Source organism: Rhincodon typus, unplaced genomic scaffold (genome assembly GCF_021869965.1).
Source record: "Rhincodon typus isolate 14 unplaced genomic scaffold, sRhiTyp1.1 hic_rhity00003611, whole genome shotgun sequence".
Taxonomy (NCBI): Eukaryota; Metazoa; Chordata; class Chondrichthyes; order Orectolobiformes; family Rhincodontidae; genus Rhincodon; species Rhincodon typus.
The window spans coordinates 1-7,573 of NW_025969249.1; the positions used below are offsets into that span (position 1 = coordinate 1).

At 38.4% G+C, this 7,573-nt stretch overlaps 1 long non-coding RNA gene across 1 annotated transcript; it reads right to left on the bottom strand.

The window, feature by feature from the left end:
- Positions 1–3,695: 3,695 nt before the first annotated feature.
- Positions 3,696–7,364, bottom strand: LOC125481795. The gene is made up of 3 exons (XR_007261458.1): positions 7,241–7,364; positions 6,115–6,222; positions 3,696–4,550 (listed from the first exon to the last, which is right to left on the bottom strand). It is a non-coding gene; the product is annotated as an uncharacterized LOC125481795 (long non-coding RNA).
- Between the last annotated feature and the right edge of the window lie 209 nt (positions 7,365–7,573).

Below are 7,573 nucleotides of genomic sequence, written 5' to 3' on the forward strand. Positions count from 1 at the left end.
GAATGAGAAGGGGGACCATGCGAGAGAGAGAGGAGGGGGCGTGCGAGAGAGAGAGAAAAGGGGGAGCGTGTGAGAGAGAGAGAAGGGGGAGCGTGTGAGAGAGGGCGAGACAGAAGAGGGTGCGTGTGAGAGGGAGAGAGAAGGCGGAGCATACGAGAGAGAGAGAAAAGGGAGGAGCATGCAACAGAGAACGAGAAGGTGGTGTGTGCCAGAGCGAGAGAGAGAGAGCGAAGGCGGAGCTTGAGAGAGAGCGCGAGGGAGCATGCGAGAGAGAGAGAGAGAGGGAGAGAGGAGTGTATATGGATAGTGTTGGGCGGGCGTGCAGTGTGGGTAGGGTGTGGCAGGTGTTTGGGGTAGAAGAGGATGTGTGATGTGTGTGTGTGCGTGTGTGTAGGGGCATTGCACACAGGGAAGTGAGAATACATGAAGAAAAAAATTCCTAATTATGACATTAGCAGTTTTATTTAGGCAATTTTTCAAAGATGTCATGTTTCAATACATTATTAAATGGATGAGTTTGTGGATGGATAGGTTAATGGATGAGTGGGCGACTGGACGGGTTATTACGTGAATGATGGAGTGGGTAGAAGTATGAGTGAGTGAAGTTTTTGGTGTGGGGGTGTAGTTAATGTGCAGGGCTGGGTTGAGTTACGCCAGACATTAAGTTAATGTTTCTCGAGTATGAATTCAGGTAAAAAGTATAGATTTAGCCCAACTGTCCATCACTAAAATCAGTGCTGAAAATATTCAGAGTGTCCTTGGCAATACAAATCATCCTTTCAGAAGTTTCAATCTCCTGCTTAATTACAGGAGCAATGTGCATGTCAAGACTTCCACAAGGTCCTGACACACATCACGGATATGATTTCACACTCTGGAACTCAGAAGATTTGAGACAAGAAACCTTCAATATCATACATATGGGAAATATTGACATGGTACAACACCTTATTTAACAATGCTAGTTTCCATGACAAACTTTTTTTGCTGCATAACAATGAAAAGCAAAAAAAATGACATTTTAAATTTGAAAGAAACTTGGTTGCCTATTTGGAATCATGAACCTAATGTCTTACATCAGGGCCTTAAATGGAACTCGTTGTGGTCCAGTTCAAAGTATTCAATATGATACAAATTTGAATAGTTCATATGAAAGCACAGAAAAACTTGCATGAGAAACATAAACTGATGCAACAGCAAAACACAATTAAAGACATTGTTCTGATTTACTGTAAACTAAAAGACATTATTTATTTAATTCTGAAACTTAAGTGTTTGTGTTGAATTCCACAACCTTGACAAAATAGCTACAACAACCCAGAAGTGGAAGTATGATAGCAATAGAATTGGCATCAGTTTGATATTGAATTAAGGTTGCAGAAGAATAGGTACCAGTATGAACTCATACTGAACAACACAGTTAATCACCATCCCTTGCTTTTCCCCTATATCTTACATAGAACATAGAACATAGAACATAGAACATTACAGCGCAGTACAGGCCCTTTGGCCCTCGATGTTGCGCCGACCTGTGAAACCTATCTGAAGCCCATCTAACCTAAACTATTCCATTATCATCCATATGTTTATCCAATGACCATTTAAATGCCCTTAAAGTGGGCGAGTCTACTATTTTTGCAGGCAGGGCATTCCACGCCCTTACTACTCTCTGAGTAAAGAACCTACCTCTGACATCTGTCTTATATCTATCACCCCTCAATTTAAAGCTATGTCCCCTCGTGCTAGCCATCACCATCCGAGGAAAAAGGCTCCCACTGTCCACCCTATCTAATCCTCTGATCATCTTGTATGTCTCTATCAAGTCACCTCTTAACCTTCTTCTCTCTAACGAAAACAGCCTCAAAACCCTCAGCCTTTCCTCATAAGACCTTCCCTCCATACCAGGCAACATCCTGGTAAATCTCCTCTGCACCCTTTCCAATGCTTCCACATCCTTCCTATAATGCGGTGACCAGAACTGTACGCAATACTCCAAGTGCGGCCGCACCAGAGTTTTGTACAGCTGCAACATGACCTCATGGCTCCGAAACTCAATCCCTCTACCAATAAAACCTAACGTACTGTACGCCTTCTTAACAACGCTATCAACCTGGGTGGCAACTTTCAGTGATCTATGCACATGGACACCGAGATCTTTCTGCTCACCCACACTACCAAGAATCTTACCATTAGCCCAGTACTCTGTATTCCTGTTACTCCTTCCAAAGTGAATCAACTCACACTTTTCCGCATTAAACTCCGTTTGCCACCTCTCAGCCCAGCTCTGCAGCTTATCTATGTCCCTCTGTAACCTACAACATCCTTCTGCACTATCCACAACTCCACCGACTTTGGTGTCATCCGCAAATTTACTAACCCATCCTTCTATGCCCTCATCCAGGTCATTTATAAAAATGACAAACAGCAGTGGCCCCAAAACAGATCCTTGAGGTACACCACTAGTAACATATTTTTTCCTTTAAGTACTTACCAAATTCTCTTTTGAAAGCAACTGTTTAACTTATTTCCACCACCCTCTCAGGCAGCACATTTCAAATTCTGGCAATAATCGCATAAAAAATGATTTTCTTTCCGTCATGTCTGGTTCCTTTACCAATCACACTAAATCCATGCCCTCCAGTTATCAAATCTTTAGTCACTGAAAACGATTTATCTTCTTATTTTACCTTTCATGATTTTAAACACATCTACCGAATCTTGTCTCAACTTGCTCTGCACCAAGAACAATCACCTCAAACCTCTGCAGTTCTTTTACTTAACTGTAATTCCTCACCTCTGGGCTTCTTCTTAGAAGGTGCTCATTTCTTTGTTAAATTTTGGTGACCAAAGTTTGACAAAATTTTCCAACTCAGGCTGAATTTGTGTTTTCTGTACATTTAAAATGCTTCCTGTTTTGTAGTTTATAAATCCAAAAAATTCATATATTTTATTAACTGCTTTGTTAACCAGTTCTACCACCATCAAACACAAGTGTACAAACACCTCCCAGCGTCTCTTTTCTTGTATTCCTTGAAAATTGTTCTACTTAGCTTGTATTTCCTCATTTTTCCTATCAGAATGCATCATCTCACTTTTCTACAATAAATTTAAGTTACTACATATCCACACATTTCACTATGTTGTCTTGGAATCAATCACTGTCTTCTTTACTGTTTACTATACTTCCAAATTTAGTGTCATCCTGTGTGCAAATTTTGAATTGGTGCCTCTTAGCCACAAGCCATTAATGTATATTAGAACCTGCTGTGGCCCTAGTAATGGCATTGCACCCACTATCCATCTTCCTCTAGTCCAAAACAAAGCCATTTACCAGAAATATTTTGAATTCCTCAGTCAACTTTGGATTCCATAGGCTTCTTCTTCCCTAACAGTTTTTAAATGATATTTATCAAACATCTTCCGAAAGATCATCTTCTTGCACAATCCTCATCCATCTTTTCTACTATCAAAAAACTCAATCAAATTAATTAAACATGATTTTTACTAATCAAATCCACATTGAAAACAAAAAATGCTGGAAATCACAGCAGGTCAAGCAGCATCAGCAGAGAAAGAGCAAGCTAACGTTCAAGTCTAGATGACTCTTCACAGCCCTGATGGAGGGATCTAGACTCGAAACATTAATTGCTCTCTCTCCATGAATGCTGCTTGACCCACTGTGATTTCCAGCATTTTTTGTTTTCAGTACAGATTCCAGCATCTGCAGTACTTTGCTCCTCAACAAATCCTTAGTTGTTCTCCATTTTAAGTCTATACTTGTTCAAGTGGCTGTTAAGTTTCGCCGGACTACTCTCCAAAAGCTTGTAATGCCATCAACATTAAATCAGGCTAGCCTGTAAGTGCCAGGTTTATCATTCTTTCCTTTTTTGAGCGAAGATGTAACATTTGCTGTTCTCCAGTCCTCTGGCATCATTGAAGGAAGTATGGAAGATTGCAGCCAGCACCTCCGCAATTTCTGCCCTTATTTTTTTCAGCTATCTAGGTACATCTCATCTAGACCAGGTAACCAAATCCAGCCTTTCAAATACATCTTCAATTTTATCCCATCCAATATTCTGACAATATCCTCATTTACTATAGTTTTAGCAAAGACATACGACCTGGATTCGTTCAGAGATCAACTTTGTAGAAAGTGGCAGACTTTTAGATTCAACCAAACATCTCAATGCTAAAAGAAAAAACAAATCACCTCTCTAACCACTGATTCTGAGCATCCTTCCTACTACAGACCAACTGAAAATAAAAGCTACTCTAATAATGCCTGCCCATGACAGGTAGTTCTACAATCCAGGATTAAAACTGTACAGATTCAAGTTTTGAAATATAATGGATACTCACCAGCTTTGAAACTAAGCTCATCATGCTCTTGCCCTTCATAATCATACAATGCTCGCACTCTGACTTCTGAGCCTGAATGGTCTTCTTCAAAAGGATTGTCACCATTTGTTTCATTGCAGTTGAAGGGATTGTTTGTTTCATCATCTGACCATTCTGTGGTGTAAGTCTGGCTCTTCACATAGCTGCTAACACTGAATTCCAAAGTATAAAAAGTTACTACTGTTGTAATTAAATTACTAATCTTCTGAAGACTGTACTTCTCCCAGATCAATCGAAATGGACTTTTAAAAATTAGATCAGTGTCCATACATGCTAATTTTGATCCAGACTAAACGGAGGATGGGGTAACGTAATGGCGCTCCAACATCAGCAATAGACAAGCTGAGAATGATCTCACATTCTAACTCCTGCTATACTCACAGGCAAGGGTGGTCAGACTTTATCATGTGGAAGTGAACACTCAACAGAAACGACTAAGAAAGTAAGGAGGATTACCCTGGCCATTTTTGAGTAGCTGGTTTCACGGCTTGGAGTAGGTTTCCAGACTCCCACATGTGCAAACTGTTAATCACAGGATAGATTTTGAAGGGGGCGCACCACGGGTTGACTAGAATGATATTGGGATATACAGTAACAATTTGTGATGATAGTTGTACAAACCTGGCCTTTTAATGCCTTGAGGTTTGAAGGCTGGGTTGGTGATCTAATTGAGGTCATTAAAATGAGAAAGGGATCGAACAGAATAAATACAGTTTTAGTGTCATTAACATTTGTCTGGTGGAGGGATCCAGAATAAGAAATCACAATCTTAAAGTTAAGATTTAGGTCATTTAGGAGTGAAATCAGTCAGTACTTTTTCCACCCAAAGGCTCATGGAAAACTCACCCCTCCAATAAGCTGTGGATGCTAGGGCAATTTTAGTTTTCAAGCCTGAAATAACTAAGTAATTGTGCTGATGGATGTGGAATGAAGGTGGATAAATTAAAAGTTGAGGTACAAATCGGCTGTGATCTATTACAACAGTGAACAGATTTGAGAGACCAAACAACCTACTCCTAAATCCTACGTATTCATGTGAAGAACAGGACTTCAACAATGTAGTGAGACGGTAACTAACTGAGCTAATGAATAACGATGGGGGTGGGGGAGAAAAAATTAAAATAGGAAAATAAAAACCACATTTTTAAATGCTCTGATTGATTCCAATATCAAGCTAGGTTTTTAAAATGAAAACAAAAAAATCAAGAGAAGCCATTTGTGGTGAAACATGCCCAATAATGAGTATTAAGGCAACATTCTTCCATTCTTCAAATCTAGTGATGAGTACAAAGACAGCAGTAATTCTTGCCCTCTCTTCCCACCAAGCTGACTGAAGTTTCTAAAAGAAAACTGAAAGTTTCAAGTTTTTATTTTCACATTCAGCATGCAAACACACAATGATTATTCAAATTCAAGGAAGTGACAGATTTCACAAGGTTAGAAAAGCTAAAGGAATTAAGATAATTTTGAAAACATTAAATAGTTCAACATTAATAGAGAAAAAAAAACACAAGCAGGTAAGTGTAAAGATAGTAAATCTGTAAGTAAAAATTGTTTTGAGGAAAGAAAGGTATATTTAGAGCTCTTTGGAACATTGAGTCACACTGCACAAATCCATGCATTATTTAGTACATTGATTGTGTGGCACCTAGATAAAGGAAACACGAAGCAACAGCATGAAATCATGAAACTCATCAAAAGCAATCTTTCACCAACTTTTTGGTTAACGTGTTCTCCTTCTCATTGACAGGTTTGCCATTCTCCTCTTCCTCAAATGGATTGCAACTGGAACGTATCGAGTTAGTGGAACTCCGGACACTAAGACTGCCATTTAGGAAATAACATCATTAACAGCATGCTCTTTATACAATTAAATTCAATCAATATTATGTTTCATCAGCTGATATAAATGAAATTAGTTATGCCATTAACCGACTTCATAAATCATGTTTGTTAAAAAAAAATTTTGCTGTACTTTGTCTAAAGACAAAATGGTTTACCTGAACAACATAGGGCATCCTGTAATAACAGCAAAATGTCTTGCTGATTAATACAAATCTGAAAATTAGGTTTGCTCCTGCAGCCTGAAAAAAAATCTCTGGCAGCAAAAGTTTGGTATTCTGGGTTCAAAAGTTTTATTTGCATCACACATTTTAATCAAACTTCAGCTATTAAAACAAACTTTTCTCAATTTCTTTAAAAAAATGTGTGATCCACCACCAAGTGATTTCAATGTAAATTTTGTGCGACTCCATTTCAACCAGCATGGCCTTGTTCACAGCAGGAAACTCGCTGGATGTTTCTGAGTGTGGTGCCTATGATTTTCCAAGCCACATATACTGGTGAAGGGCCTTTATTTGCTAAGTTTGATTCAGGCACCAACAGCAATCCTGCACCAGTCAAAAAACTGTTCATTATTTGAAAACTCTGGCTAGTCAAGCAATATACCATGACTTTTGAAATTGTAGATTTCAGCAGACTAGCAATTTTAATAATGAATTGACAGAACCATTTGTGGCAAAATTAAACAGAACTATAAAATCTCCAATTTAAATTTTGACTGCAAGTTGTACAGAAATGAATCTCAAAATTACCAATAAAATAACAAATAAGAACTGAAGCATGAATCTTCATTGCAAAATAATCAGGTTCTGTTTAATTCTGCTGGGCTAGACTGAAACAATTAGACCTCATTATAAAACTCTATTCATAAGCACTGCATAATTTGATTAAAAATAAAACCTCATGTTTAATTATGAAATGACTGCTCTGTCAGGTGAATGCCCTTTGTTATTTGTCTCCTGTAAAAGTGGCAATAATCTCGAAATTTTGAATCTCTTACCTGTTAGCTTTGGAAGATTGGGATGCTTGATCACCTGTCTGACTGATACTAGTTAATGTCACGCCATCCCCGGTCTTTTTAGGTTTCTCCCTCCTACTAAGTGTACGATTGAGGTCTGCACACCATTCCTGTTTATTTACGGAAAAGAGTATAAGAAAAACAAAGAATTTTGAGGCCGCAATGTTGTTGCAGTCTTTAAGTGTTGTTTTACAAATAGTGAACATATTCAAAACTATTAAAATTAGCGGCAATTTCAACAGGTGAAAGAATACTTACTTCATCCTGATAAGTGTGAGCCAGAATAAACATCAGAACACAATGTTATAAAATGTA